Source organism: Equus caballus, chromosome 16 (assembly GCF_041296265.1).
Source record: "Equus caballus isolate H_3958 breed thoroughbred chromosome 16, TB-T2T, whole genome shotgun sequence".
NCBI lineage: Eukaryota > Metazoa > Chordata > Mammalia > Perissodactyla > Equidae > Equus > Equus caballus.
This window is the reverse complement of record NC_091699.1, coordinates 33,531,375-33,547,236: the sequence shown is the minus strand read 5'-3', so window position 1 is coordinate 33,547,236 and position 15,862 is coordinate 33,531,375. Positions and strand designations below refer to the sequence as shown.

The 15,862-nt window shown below is 39.5% G+C and overlaps 1 protein-coding gene and 1 long non-coding RNA gene across 2 annotated transcripts in view; one reads left to right on the top strand and one right to left on the bottom strand.

The window, feature by feature from the left end:
* Positions 1–15,862, bottom strand: part of SUCLG2 (succinate-CoA ligase GDP-forming subunit beta) — a 260,077-nt gene that overhangs the window by 75,395 nt on the left and 168,820 nt on the right. The window lies entirely within an intron of this gene.
* LOC102149587 (uncharacterized) lies at positions 1,336–8,086 on the top strand. The gene is made up of 3 exons (XR_288531.4): positions 1,336–1,533; positions 2,279–2,480; positions 6,527–8,086. It is a non-coding gene; the product is annotated as an uncharacterized lncRNA (long non-coding RNA).

The following is a 15,862-nucleotide window of genomic DNA, read 5'->3' as shown; positions in this document are numbered from 1 at the left end:
TTTGAAAACTATAAAATGCTTATTCACTTTATAAGCATCTATTGAGTGATGACTATATTAGCGTAACATAATAGTGTAAAGTTATTAGAAATGGACAGTAACAGTATGTGCTAAGAGCTTTATGTGTCTTATGTCATTTAATACTCATAACAACCCTGTCGAACTGTTTCTATTAATACACTCATTTTACTGGGAAAAAAAGATGAGTCTTAGAAGAGTTAAGTCACTTGCCAGGGTCATGTAGCTAAGAAGGAGAGAGCTGAGTATTCCAACTCAGGTTGACTTGTAAGTGGCCCAGGTTCCTAACTACCACACTGTATTGTCTAAAACGGAGCCAAGTACCCTGAAGAATCTAATGCAAGTGTCAAGAAACTTTATTGGGAAAAACAGATGGGAGAGGAAATAACTATGATACAGTTGCTCAGCCAAGTGCAAAATGAGGGGCAAATATGTGAAATAAAAGCTTACTGGGTGGTGACAAATTCTAGAAGATATAGGGGTGAGGAAGGAAGACGACAGACTTTAACCTGGGGAGAGGCAAAAGATTCGGCCCACTTCCATTTGTTTCCTGGCTTCAACTTATATTTTTCTAAGACTTTTCCATGAAGCGAATTCATTTCTTTGCTTAAAAATATTTTTCCAGCACCTACTACGTGCCAATATAGTGAAAGACATAGATCTTGAGTTCATGAAGGTCATAGTCTAGCATGGGAAATTAGATCATTTTCAAAGATGGTCACAAAATGTCTCCCCTCACACATACTCTTCTTTAATATGATTCTGCCACTCCCACATTAAGAGATGGGGTCTTTCTCCAACCCCCTTGCATCTGGGAGGGACCTGTGATTGTGCTACTAATAGAATATGGCAGAAGTGACACTCCCAGCTCTGACCTGGCAGCTTCCATTTCCTGCCTTGTGGAAGCCAGTCACTATACATGGTCATTCTGAGACCACCATGCTGTGAAAGGCTAAACCACAGAGAGTGATGACATGGGATGTAGCAAGAAAGAAAAAGAGAGAGGACAAGGAGGAATGAGGCACCAGATGCATGAGGAAGCCATCATGGACGTCCAGCCTAGTTGAACTTTCAGATGGTCCAGCTCCCCCCACCAATGACTACACCTGCATGACAGACTCTAAGTAAGAACCACCTGGTGAAGCCTGGCGAACCCACAGAGCCATGAAAGATAAGAATAAACTGCTTTTAAGCCACTAAGCTTGAGGGTGGTTTGTTAGGAAGCAATGGATAATGGGAACAGAACTAAATACAAAATTACCTATTATGACTACATAATCAAACAAGAAGTAGAGTATAATTTGAGAGTCATAACTAGGAACGTACACTTGCCTTTAGAAAGCAGGTCTGAGGACTTCATGGAATGCTCTCTGCATAATTATGTTTAGGCTGAGACCTGAACAGTGAGTAGAAGAAAGAAAAACACAAGAGGGGAAGAGTTTGGGGCAGAAAGAACAGCCCAAGCAAAGTCCTGAGGATGGGGATGTGCTCATACATTCTAGGAAGGGAGAGAAGGTCAGTGACCAAACTGAACCAAATGGATAAAGATGGGTACAAGGTGGGCTGGAGAGTTGGCAGGGGCTAGCTCATCCAGAGCCTCATACTCCATGGTGGGCATTGGGAATGTAGCCTGAAAGCAATGGCGGCTAAGTCAAAGGAGTGAGAGATTTGTGGTCACTGTGGTTGTCATAGGTGGGTCTCTGAGGAAGTCATCGGGGAATCCAACTGGACATAAGGTCTTAGAGATTCAAGTGCAAGATGCCCTGAAATGAAACCCAACCTTTACCTTAGGCCTGGTTTTAGAGTCAGTCTTAAGCTAATCTTGTAAAATTAGCTGGGAAGGCCCCCCTCTTCCATCTGTTGTCTAGCTTCTGGAACAACTGGCATAAAACAATCAAAGGCTAGAAGATTTTTAGCTTAAAAGAAAAAAATGAATACAGTGTCCAGGGAATTAACTTTCTCAATTCAAACTTTACAACTCACACCATGAGTTTAAGTGTATAGTCCATAAATAAATCTGACCTAATTCAGGGAGCAGAATGTGGCTAAATGTAACAAACTAAAGAAAATACAACAAAAAGGATAACATGGTTTGAATAAGAAACTTAAATGAATTTTTCACATTTCATGTGGTTTTCTCAGGCCAAAGATGTGCACATAATAAGCTTCTTATACTTTAGCTTCTGCTTGAGCTTTCTGTTTCTGTCGGGTCTATAACTACATTTTATTTCATTTATATGCTTTTCTCTAAAATGTCCAGCGTTTTCATGACCACCGTTTAGATGGACAGATGCCCACTGCTGTCCCCACCCGACACACCAAACACGTAAGAAAGACGAGCTGCTTTCCAAGCACAGCTGTCGCAGATGGGAGATGCTCCGTGCCTCTGTCATGAGGAGGGCTGCTGGCCGGGAGGGTGGACACACTGTGCAAAAAGGGAGACCAGCACTTTGCTGCCTGAGGTAAGAAACGACAGGATGGTAAAATACCATGATGAGAAAAACTTGGAGAATATATATGTTGCTAACAGCACTGGGATCTGAGTGGTCTTCATTCGTTTTGTTTGTTTGCTTTTATGTATTTTCTAAGATAAACAAGAATCACTCTAGCAATAATTATTAAAAATCATAGTAGCAGTGTATTACTAGGATAGTATTAAAATGGCGTTTGGCCAGAGCAGCCGGGGAAGTTTGAAGTCTCTCCACGTTGACGATGAGGCTGCCGCACGAGGCCAATGAGGGAAATGATGTGCCAACAAAGCAAGCCAAGGCACCATGACCTCTATTATTAGCTGAGGTGAGAGCCCCCAAGTCTTACTAAGATAGAATGACTGTGTGGAGGGATTCTTTACCCAAGTTAAGTTAAAGACATTAGAACATCGTCATTGCTCCCTCTACCCCCAAGCTCCAACTCCAACCGTCACTCCAAGTTTCTGAACTTACCACTCCACTGAAACCAGAAAACCTCACTTTTCTGTCGTAACAGAAAAAGTAGCCAGAGAGAAAGACAGAGAAGATATGGTCTTTACTCCATAAATGGCTACAACTTGTCCAGTCTACATGGGTCCTGCTTTTCTCTGGGGCTAGATACAAAAGAAGGAGGTGGGAGAGAAATGATGAGGATGAAAAGTAGAGAGAAAATGGATTTGCCAGCTTTAGGGAGAAGCTTGGTTTGTGTTACCCACAGGCAGGATCTCTGAAAGGGACCTTAAGTTGCGTGGGCTCTGGATCCTCTAAGTGGACACCGTGACTCCACCCACAGGACACGGGCCAACGAAAAGTGCTTTAATGAAACAAATCAGATCCACAGCTTTCCTCCTCCTCATAGCAGTTCTGAGTTAAAAGCAGACATGAGGAAAAGAGTGATTAGGCACATGTGTGGCGATGGATTGTAATTAGTCTTTGGGTGGTGAACATGATGTAATCTACACAGCAATCGAAATATAATGATGTACACCTGAAATTTATATAATGGTATAAACCAATGCTGCTGCAGGAAAAAAAAAATAACATCAGTAATGCATAGTAGACATCATCGTGTTAAGTCAAAAAGTATAGTTATTTTCCATATAGTTAAAAACCGACTATGTTGTAGATACAATTATAACGTAAAACATGAAGGTAATCCTATCAACATGTGAAAAATAGTTATTTTCATGTCAAAAAAAAGTGGACGGGAGGAACTTGTTCTCCGAAAGGCCATAATGTGATTAAAGGAAACACATTAAACATACACACACAGATATTTGCAAAATTATCCTAATTGCTACCTATAAAAAAATATTCAAACAATCTTCCATGTGTTTAGAGTGCCTGATGGTCTTGGTCTAAAACATACAAAATGAGTGAAAATAACTCAATGTTGCACTATAAATTGATAATAACAGTGAAAAAACCAAGCGTCATTTCACCTCAATCATCTACTTTGTCCATCCATGAAAATCCATAAAATGAGTCCTACAAAACAGAGCAAACAAGCTCTTCCTTTGACTCTAATTTGAGGTACTTTTGAAACATTAATATCCATCACTTCAATATATGGAAAAAGTAAAGTCTAGAAAATTCACATATTCATATTTTGTTATTGACTTTTGCATTAAAAAAAGTTTTTTACAAAAGATCTTGTTTGCATTCTCGCTGGATACGAAGTTTAGAGCAACCACAAAGTGGCATATATTTAGTACCAAATCCAAAATCTGACAGGCACATTTTTATTACAAGATATACTAGATTTTTATATGATTTTTATATTTCATCACAGATTCTGTTTACTGGGTTGTTTTATAATGGAATATCCTTGATGATAATAATTTGGTTTTACGCAACTGTCACTATTACAGTAAGATTTATTTGGTTTAATTATAAACAGACCCTCTGAAGACATCTGTTAATGTCTAAGCATCTATTTGTTAATTGGTTTTTATTTAACATTTGGGATCATTTAGCAAAATGCTTTGTTTGGGGACTTTTCATGAAAGCCAACCAAGCTCAATTAAGTGAATAAGTCACCAGAGTACCATTTTAAGGAGGGACAGGAAGAATAAAATTCTTCCATGTTTAGGTCTAGGGTTAACAAAAGAAACATTTAATATAGTCCCGTGTCTCCAAAAGGGAAATAAAAACACCATAATTCCAAATCCATTTGTAAACTTACACCACAAAAATATGAAAGATGATCACATTATGGTGGCAGCAAAAAATAGGAAACCAGCTTAATGTCTTACTAACAGGAAAATGACTAAAAATATAAGTGTGTATTCACATAATGGAACACGATAAGGTTGCTAAAAATCTTGTTGCAGAAAAATATTTAATGATGTGGTAAAATGATTTCAGTATATTGTTAAGCAGAAAAAATGGTATGATTCTAACTTTAATTTAAAACATATGTGTATTTATACAGAAAGAAAAAAGAAAACACTGGAAGCAGACAGGACAAATTTTAATAATAGTTATCTATGAGCTAAGGAATTATGGGTGATTTTATTTTATTTTATATGCTTTTCTACATTCCAAATCCTCCATAGTGACGATATACTAAATTATGGCACTGAATTATTTAGGAAATGAAATAACTCTCATAGACACTTCTGAAGTTTTTTAAAAATTAGTAAAATAGAAATTAATTTGTAATTCTAAAAAGAATGAGTGTTAAGGCCTATGTTTTAGACACTTAAAAAAAAATTTCTTCTGTACCAAGCTCCCAGGTAATCATTACGACTCTTGACTACAAAGTAAAATGTGTGTAAGAATAGACATTGCATACTTCATGTTGGGCTGAGTTTTGATCCAACTTCTTCTTCTTCATCTTTTTTTTTTTTTGGTGAGGAAGACTGGCCCTGAACTAACATCTGTGCCAATCTTCCTCTATTATTTTGAGTATGTGAGATGCCGCCACAGCATGGCTTGATGAGCAGAGAGTAGGTCTGTAGCTGGGATCTGAACCCACAACCCGGGGCCACCAAAGTGGAGCATGTAAACTTAACGACTATGCCACTGGGCCAGCCCCTCATCTAACTTCATTTAAAACAAAAAGTTTCATTTGGGAAAGACATAAGGTTTTTACTACAGATAATTTCTGAGTATGAGCACTACCAGTCCTGAACTCCTCCAGGCTTGCCAAGCATAGCAACAAAGTTGGGAATGGTGTTTAATTAAAACCATGAGCTTTAAAGAAATGGAACACAGTTCACCTCTTGACTTATCAAGCCTGTGCTGCTATTCCCTAAAAGGGGCTACTACTGGTGTCCTTAGTGATGGAAAATGGGAGAAAGTCAGCATCATCTTCTTGTGGTCATTACTTTTTAAGAATATACTGTCAAAGAAACTATGACAGACGCAGGGAAAACACTGACATACTAAATTTTCTAGAATTTATATTTCCTTTACATTGAAGAGAGGAATATTGCTGCACTGAAATGCTTCAAACTGACGCCCCAAAAGGAAGCCTATTTGCTGTGTTCTTGCTGGTCTTGTTCTGTGGATTTCTGTGGATATACCAAGTAGCTGACAGGATGAGAGAAGACTTGATTTGCTTGGTGACTATAAAAGGGTTTGGCTCCCTTTCAGAAGAACATGCCAAATCTTCCTATATTTGCTCAAATTTAACTCGCCTTATGATAATCCTTTCTTTTATATTTAGAACGTCTCACCCAATTCTAAAATACTGTTGCATATAAAATTTTAAAATAGTTTTGTTAAGGAGCTTCGCTTAAAATCAGATTTAAACACATACTTTACTGGCTTAATGTAGCCCTCCTTTAATTTATTTTTAACAGTTTGTGTTTTTTTTTAATGCCCCATACAAGCGTCCAGGTCATTCACAATTCTTACAGGCTTATATCTGGTCCTTTTCCACTCCATAGATTTCTCCCTCAGCAACAGCCCATTCTGGGCCTAAGAAAGGAAAGAGAAAAGGTGTGTGGGTTGGGACTTCATCTCTTTCCAGTTCCTGACACAGTGGTCCCCACAAACCACATATAACCAGCCTCCATCTTCTCCATCCTCAGAATTGCTCATCCATGACAAGGCACAGACATCGATCAGCAACTGCCATTGCCTGCCCTGGTCTGAAAAGATGAGAGGAGGAAAAGGAGAGAGCGTGCTACTGAGCAATGAATAAAAGCATAAGTATCACGGACCGCTAATATGTGCACTGTTAAGCACAAGAGTCTTAACAGTCATGCCTCTTGCATCAGTGCAACATAAGTAAATGACACACGTAATCAACAAAATGTCACCAAGCACATTACGCTGAGCGCCCGAGTCACAGCTTGCAACCCCTGACATGGTATGAGTGTTTAGTTAAGTCTTTACATTAGGTGTAACCTTACATAAAATGTAACCTTTACATTAAGTGATCTGCTGAGCATGGAGCACTCAAATTCTGTCACCAATCATGATATACTTTGCACAAACATTTCCCTCCATCTACTCCCCTACAGCTGATTTTTTTTTCTTTTGAAAGTCCACACAATTATGAATCTGAAATACTGTCCAGAAGGATAACTTCATTGGGATATGATATGGAAAACTCTCTTAGAACCAAGAATTTCAATATGCATTCTCTCTCTGTGCAAAGCTCATTTTGCCTCTTTGCTTAATGAAATTTCAATTGGACTCAATTTATGTGTTTATGTGCAACTAATTCATAAACATAATTGTTTTTTAACATTTTTATTTTTTTCCTTTTTCTCCCCAAAGACCCCCAGTACATAGTTGTATATTCTTCGTTGTGGGTCCTTCTAGTTGTGGCATGTGGGACGCTGCCTCAGCGTGGTTTGATGAGCAGTGCCATGTCTGCGCCCAGGATTCGAACCAACGAAACACTGGGCCCCCTGCAGCGGAGCGCGCAAACTTAACCACTCGGCCACGGGGCCAGCCCCTCATAAACATAATTTTAACTTTGAATGTTGTATATGTTGATTCTGAGAAACCAAGAGTCAGGTCCATATTCACGGAAGATATGAACCAGGTTTACCTCATAATATTCTCCTAGCCATGGAGCCATCAAGTTAGGTTATGCACGAAGACTGATGACTTCAGGTAGCATGAGCCAATATTTCTATAAGTTAAGAGAAGGGAAAACTGAAATTCATAGATGTTTTTATTAGAGGGATCTAAATGATTTCATACTCAGCAAAATGGGGATAACTGGTTCCAGCTCTGGATTCTGGTCTTATGGAGAAGCCAAGAGCATCTTCTTGTGATTGATTTGAAGACATCTCTAAAACCAGAATAACTACTTATAATGTTCCCTGGCAACTGTCATGATTCCTGAAATCTCCAAATGCATGCAAACCCCCTTGTATCTAATTGTAGGCCCACATTCCCAGGGTAAGGCCTTCTGCATCACTCATTCTCAAACTCTCAAATGCACCGTGGCATTACCTGAAGAGCTTAAAAAATCTGGAGCCTCAGTACACCACCCCCCACCCCCACCCCACTGCTCCATCCCAAGAGACTCTGATTTAATCATCCTGGAGTATGGACTGGGGGTGCGGAGTGTTAAAAGCTCCCCAGCGGCTTCTAATCAGCAACCAAGTAAGAGAATACAAGTCCTTATAAACTATCTCTATTCGGCTGTTTTTTTGTTTTTTGGGTTTTTTTCCTGAAGGCAAAGTCTAGATCCTATGCATCTCTTTACCCCAGTGTCCTCTCCAGCACCTGCTTCACAGCATTGCTCACAGTCACTATCTGTAACTAGAAAACGGGTGAAACAGTTTTTTGAAGTCTCTCTGGCCCACGTACTGTAAGCTCCATACAAGGAGGATGGTCTCTGTTTTGTTCACTATGTCCTTGCGCCCCACAGAGTGGCAAAAACATGGCACACAATAAATAATTATTTTGTTGAATAAAAAAATTAACTGTACCAAAGTGAAAGAATAAAATAAATATTAATAACAGCAGCTAACACTTATATAGGCACTAACTATGTGCCAGGAAGTGGTCTTAGGGCTTTACAAATATTAACTCATTTATTCATTACCACAAACCTAAGGTAGGTACTAAATCATGTCCATTTTACAGATGAGGAAACCGAGGCATAAACAGATCAAGTAAGTTGCCAAAGGCCACACTCTGGTGACAGAGCCAGGATTCAAATTCAGGCATTCTGGCTCTAGAGTCCCTTTTCTTACCAACTAGATCATATAGTGCCTGGCTGGTGGGAGAGGCTGCCCAATTGCCCCTTTATATAAATGAGCACCGCAACAACCATCACCCTGAAGAGAGCCACCACTGCCACTATTTTTATGGAATGACTACCAAGTGCCAGGCATTGTGCTAAGCACTTCACGTTAATACCACAAGTTAACTCCACTTTACAGGTTAAATAAGCGATGTACAGAAAGGTGAGTCACCTTGTCCAAGGTCACATAGCTGGGAACTGGCAGAGATGGAATTCAACTAAGCTCTGTCTGTCACTGAAGTTTAAGCTCTTAACAACCATATAATGATCCTTCTGATTGGAGAGTTGCATATTTCAAAAAAAAAAACCTATATAATATACATGACAAGAATACTCTGCAACAATGTCTAAGGCCCTGGTTTTCCCTGCTCTCTTCATACCTTCACTAGCATGTTATCTAGTCTCATCTCATACATCAAAGTCACAGAATACACACATTTAATTTATATGAATCCAACTATACAGGCATAGGGACAGAACAAGCAAGTGGGCAAGAAAGAGTCAAAATTTTAGATGAGTAAAATCTAGTGGGTGACCCCACTGCCATTCCATTCAAAAGACACAAGTCCCTGAGGGAGATGAGAGGAAATGAGCACCTATTATTCATGCCCAAATGCTCAGTGGATCAGCATCTGACCACACTACTGGGACTCCAGTGTCGAAAGATATTAAAATGTATGGGGAACATAAAGGAATTTTTCAAAGCTAATTTTGGTTATAACTATTGTTTGCCTTATGAATTTTCCTTAGAGCCTCCCCCTTACGTGGGCTGCTACCCAACTGTGCAGTGGCTACAGCGAGCTAGAGAGGAACAGCAACTGCACACAGGAATGAAACCTAGCTCACATCCTGTTTCTTGGCTGGCCCAACCTCTAAGGAAGACGTGAGCACTCAATAATATGATACAACCTCAGAGGTGGAAGAAATAGCAAAAGCTCTCTGATTGATAGTGAAAATATGAGTTAAAAGAAAAGCATGCAAATCTGAATTCCCCAATGGTAGCTGACATACAGATGATCTGTCTAATAGTGAGAGAATGTTATATGCTGCTTCTCTGACCACGGAGTTATCTATAAAAGGAGCTTGGACAAAAAGCCATCAAGATAAAGAAACATTAAATTTTACTTTTAAAAAAACAGTGATTTTTCATTTCTCATGTGTACCAAAGAAAAATTCAGTGAAGACTTTATGTGACATATCATTATGACTCAATTTTCTTGACCAAATAAAAGCTGATTCAATATCTCCATCTTGAAACACTCTATTATCGTGACATTTGTCAAATACTGAACGATCTGACCACTTCCCTCTTCCCCGAATAGCATGAGGAACCCAGATAACAAATGAAGGTTGCACTTTGAAACAAGAACAGACAGGAGACGGAATCACAGCAAAACACTTACAAATCAAGAGAGGGTAAGAAGAGTACCAAGAGAGACTAAATGCACAGAGAACAATAATAGGAAAGAAATCTCTTGAGAAAAGCAGCAGCTGATGGTAACTCAATCGGGCCCAAAATGAATTAGCTCTCCTTCAGTGACTGAGCTGGAGATGAGGGAATTTCATAAAGTTGATCGAAAGTCACTTGAAAATGATACCACCTGTTGTTGTACTCTACTTCAAGAGAGAGAGGAAATAAAAGCTCTCTGTGAGGGAGCTGATCTTCAGAAAAATGCTTTTATAAACCCAGTTGATGAATTTTACTTATTAACTAGAAAATTATCCTTAATTCTCATTTGGATGGAAAAGTCACTTCAGAACCGAAAAAGTCCCTCTGAGTTTCAAGGAGAGATTTTGACATAGAAATAAGAGAATAAAACTCTTAAAACACAGGGGGATATAAAGTGTATGGGGAAAGAAATCAAAAGAAGCGTTAACAGAGTGGAGCCCAGGCAACTCCATGGCACAACAAGAGTATACTGGGGGCAAATTCTCAGTTTTGTGAGAAGAGTACAAATGGTATATTACACAGGACTTGCTGGGTTGTCAGCAACAGAAAATAAATTCTAACTTTAGAAGGGGACAGAAAAGAAGGAATTAGCTCATAAGTGGGGAGGATGCTGAAGTAGCTCACAGAAGAAGTTACAGAGCTACAGCAATCATTCTCAAATTTCAACAAACGTGAGAATCAACTGAAGGGCTTGTGAAAACAGACTGCCGGACCCCATCCCAGAGGTTTTGATTCAGTAGGTCTGAGGGGGCCAGAGATTTTGCATTTCGACAAAGGTTCCAGGTAATGCCACTTCTGCTAGCCCAACCTCCTGAGAACCTCTGAGTTACAGAAACCTGGGATATTGGAACAAAGCCCTGTGATAAGGGAGTCTCCATCACACACCTTTGCTCCTGGATCTCACTCAAGCTTTCACTAGCGGGAGGAAATACAGCCTCTTGGACCACGTTGTTTTAGTTCATGATTCTAGAGACAGGTGGCCTTTTTTTATGAGCTTCAGGAGGAAAGCCCCAGGGAAGCCTCTGACCAGACTGAGGGGCTTCTGCCAGGAGACCATGCCTGAAAGCAACCTGCTATGTCAGGGATGCAGTAAAGCAACTGGCCTGGCCTAGGTGTAAGGGTACTCTGTGGACAGGAGTGGGGAAGAGAGGATCCAAGTGGCGATACAGAGAGGGAAAGAAAGCATCACCAAGATTACAGGGAATGGGAGAAATATCCCCAAAGAAACAAGAGAAAGAGTCAAGGGAAAGCAAGATGAGCAAAAAACAATTATCATAGCACATGATACAGTTCACTTTAGCATCAAGATGTACAATCAAATTCACTTATGATACTGTTTTTACACACAATGTATCATCTATTTATATGCATAGAGCAGTGCTTCTCACATGAGCTGTGGTGAAGGACCAATTTTTTAAAAAATTCCCTGACAGTCACTGAGTGATATTTTTGTAAAATATGATCATACAAAATGCTAGAAAATTGATCTTCCACTTGCATGTCATGGCAATGGCAATTTGCAATAAAAGTTTCTAGACACTTACTCTGTTTCTGTACTTATTAAGGACTTAAACAGCCCATGAGCTGGTGTGTCAACACAAACAGGCACGGGTCCAATACCCAACTCTGAGCATCACTACTCTGGACCACCATGGGCCAGGAGAGGAGGTCTCTGCCACAACTACTAAACTCATTAAGAAAATGAATGAGCAAAGCTGTGTTCCAATAAGACTTCATTTATAAAAACACGCATTGGGCAGGATTTGGTCATGAACTGTAGTTTGCCTACCCCTGCTCTAAGGCAGTGCTTCTCCTACTCTTAATGTGCATAGGAATCATCTGGGGATCCGGTGAAAACAAAAATTCTGACTCCCAGGGTCTGGGGTAGGTAAATTACTAACAGCCGTCAAGTTGATGTCAACACTGATGGTCCATGGCCCATATTTTGAGTAGCAAGACTCAACAGACTCCTCTCTGTGAAGCCGGATACTAGGATATGACCTCAAATATAATAGGTGCTTTATACTGGGTCTTCATTGAGCTTAAGAAAGTCTATATCTGTCAGTCAGGCACATGTCCTCCACTGCTTTAAAGGGATGATTACAATCAGAAGGAACTGATAAGGACAGCCTCATTGGAACTAATGACATCAAATATTGGATGGTTTCCCATTCTTGCAATCAGCCTAGAACTTTACACACAGTAGGTGATCAAGAAATATTCATTGACTGCTGGCTGAAAGCAGGAATAACAAGCTGTGTCCATAGGGAGAGGAAGCTAGGGTGATGGTGAGGCTCCAATTTCTGCCTGATATCTTATCTGACTAAGGTATTTTGCTCTGTTTGATAGATTGGCGCAACTTTCAATACGTAGTGGTTTTAAGGTTGTACTTGCATAGAAAAACAGAATCCAGGATTTATTCTTTCAGTAAAAGTTCTCTTTTCATGTTTCTTTACCTTTGTGTTTTGTACTTTTGCTTCTTTCACTCTTCTCATTTGAATATCCAACACCTCTCCTTTGGAATTTGGTCTGCACCGTCAGCATTGGGATTGCTATTTGGTAGTTCAGTTTAATGGACAAGAAGCTCCACTCATAAAATGTAACCACTAATCACAAATTATAAACACAGAAAAATATCAGAAATCATCTACAGTATCAGTTGGGCATTTCCCCTCAGACCTGCTACTAAAATGTCAACATTCTTGGATCCCGATGACACTGTGAAGATTCTAAGTCACTTATGTCTCCACCTCAGAGAAATGTGCTGCTTGGGATTAACGAGCAAGTGAAAGCTAGAAGGTCAAGGGTTAAAGCTCCAAATGGATTTTCTGTTCGCTGTTTACGATCCCAAGGCCTCTGAGGTTTAGAGCAGATACCTAAATGTTTGCTCAGAAATATTCTACTGGAGTTCTAATTGAGAAAAAGGGATGTGTCCAGAATGCTTACAGATAACGATTAATGAAAGAACTCACAGATAAGCAGGAAGAAAAATAATTAACTCGGATTTGTGCCAGCTGCCCCTTGGGAATGCTAACTAGTCGGTGTGTTCGAAGTGTTCCATTTCATAAGACCTCAAAGGTGGTAACAGAGCATCCCCAAGAGAGGGTCCTGGATACATAGGTAAAATAACCATGGATGTTCACAAAGGACCTCTAATTGCAAGAGAGTTGCCACCCAAATTAGAGTAAAGTTGCAGTGTAAACTATTCAAGTGGACAAAACTTTTTTTTTTTTTTTAAGGTACAAAATAAAGCAAGCAACAAGGCTTAGAACACTTTGGTAAAGATGTAGCGAGTAAGAACAAAGGAAAGGAGGGCAGCTCCAAATGGGAGTAGATGTCAGACAGATTCCCTCATTGGTAGCATTCATGTCATTGCCCACAAACCCGACCTCCAAACCACGTAACAGCTATGACTGTTTCTCCAAGGTAAACTTCTCAGAGAGGTCTTCTTGGACAAATCTACAAAAATAACAAACCCCTGCTATTCTCAGGCCCTCTTTCAATTTTATTTTTCAACCTAGCCATACTATCACTCAATATATTAGGTCTTTGTTTTATATGATGTATTTATTTACTCATCGGCTTTACTGTCTATCTTCCCCCTCTAAAATGGCAGCTCAGCGGGGTAAGACTCTATTTCACTCACTGCTTTCTCCTCAGTGCCTAGAAGAGTGCCTGCCATATATAGACACAATGTATTCTTGTTTGGCTGATGTTTCTGAACGGCTTTCTGTCCAGCTTAGTCATTCTGTGGTCTGGAGAAGTAGTCCTGACCTCATAAAGGGATCGTTGAGGAGCTGCCACATAACAGGCTTGGGAGCCCCCACATAAAATCATTCTTGCTGTGGGATGAACCTTGTCAACCTCATAGTTCACACATTGACTTGTACCTATGGCTGAGTTCCTGCCTTAGTTACCTGCCTGGTACTCCAGTCTCCCTAGAACCAAGCTTCTCCTTATGGGATGTTTTGTATGAATGGAATTTGGCCCCTGCACTATGACCTGGGAACTATGGCAGTGGCTACTTGTTAACAGAATTTCCTAAATACCATTTAAGAATTACCTCCCTACGTTTGCACTCTTGTTGTCTTCTATTAACACACTGCTTTCAGGTAAGATCCCTTCCCTATTCTCACAATTCCCCCTGTATAAGCAACTATTATCTGCAACTATTGTGTCTGGCTGCTGGATAGGACCTCATTCCACCCTCTTCAACGAGGTACTTCCCTGCATTGCTTACTTGACCCTGAGGGACAAGTCTAGTCCTAGAGTACGGTCCCTAACAGGCTGCCCCATCCCACTAAAATCTTACCACACACAAGGCATTGGCATCGAGCTTGGGAAATGATTGTTTCAGAAGGACAACTCATTGTTTATTATGCTTTTCTTCCTGGCTGAGAACATTGAGCTGGATGACTTACAGGGAAATAAAGAAACATGGACCATCAATATGAATTTGTTCTGAAAAGACATTTTTGGAGAACCTTCTATGTTCCGCACACTAGAGCAGCTAGAAATAATGAAGTATATAAAAACAGCTAAAACCATCGACTGAAAAACAGCTCAAGGAAAGACTATACCTATAGCTATTTTTAAAGAATATGGAGCAAATGGAAAGTTTATTGAAAAAGCAGCAAGAAGTGGGAGGAAAAAAACAGAGAGAGGATATTTCAAGGTAATTTTACAGGATTTAAAAAGAGAAATGAATGAATAAAGGAGATGATTAAGTGGTGAGAACTGTAAACGGTAAATATCACATAGAAAAGAAAAGGGAGGTGGGGACAAATTATCAAGAAGGTGGCATCTGATGAGGGTTATAGAGACTAAAAGACACTTATTTTAGAAGTTTGCCTTGAGTGCGTTGCTGCTTTACAAAGACAGAGAATGCATAGAAAAATCAATGGATTCTTATGAAGTTCTTTAGTAAAAGAATTCATTTGAGAATCCTGGCAAGAAAGAGCATGGAAATATAAAGGTGAGTTTATTTTCCTACTTCTAAGCAGGTCTCATTCTTGACTCCCTCTCACCTCACTGAACTCACACATCAGGAAGATTCAGGAAGATAATGAACTCAGCAATCAGGAAGGGACATGAGGTCACCTCAGGAATTCTCAGGTATTTCTGAGTCCAGGCAAGTCAGAAGGACTGCATCAAATATTAAGGAAAAACTCACCATTAATCCCAAGATAATTAAAACAAACTCAAATTAGTAGTCCATTGAGGTAGTAAATGTAGAAAACAATCAAAGGGAACCTAGCTTGGTCCTACATTACATCGATCTTCTCTGTTTTTGTTATAAAAGTCTATTTTGCATCACAAAGCTTTTCATATTAGTTACTATTGCTTTTGTTAACTACACTGTACCCTGCTTTAGCAAACCTGATTCACAAAGTTCACATACCTTTTGAAAGAGATTTTACATACTGAGCTTCTTTAAATAATCTTCTAAATAATAAGATGGCTTTAAAACACTGCCCATTACTAACACTGCTAGTAAAACTGATGGTCAGGGAGACCAGCTAACTACATGGGAAGATGTTTATCATATAACATTGGATAAAGAAAAATGAAAGGGCATTCTAATTATAACCTTATAAAGAAGATAAGCATAGATAATGCCGGAAGGAAATTTAACAAAATTCTAACAGTGGTTGTGTTATGGGAATAAAGTTAGGGATAATTTTTTTATCTCATACATTTAGCAGG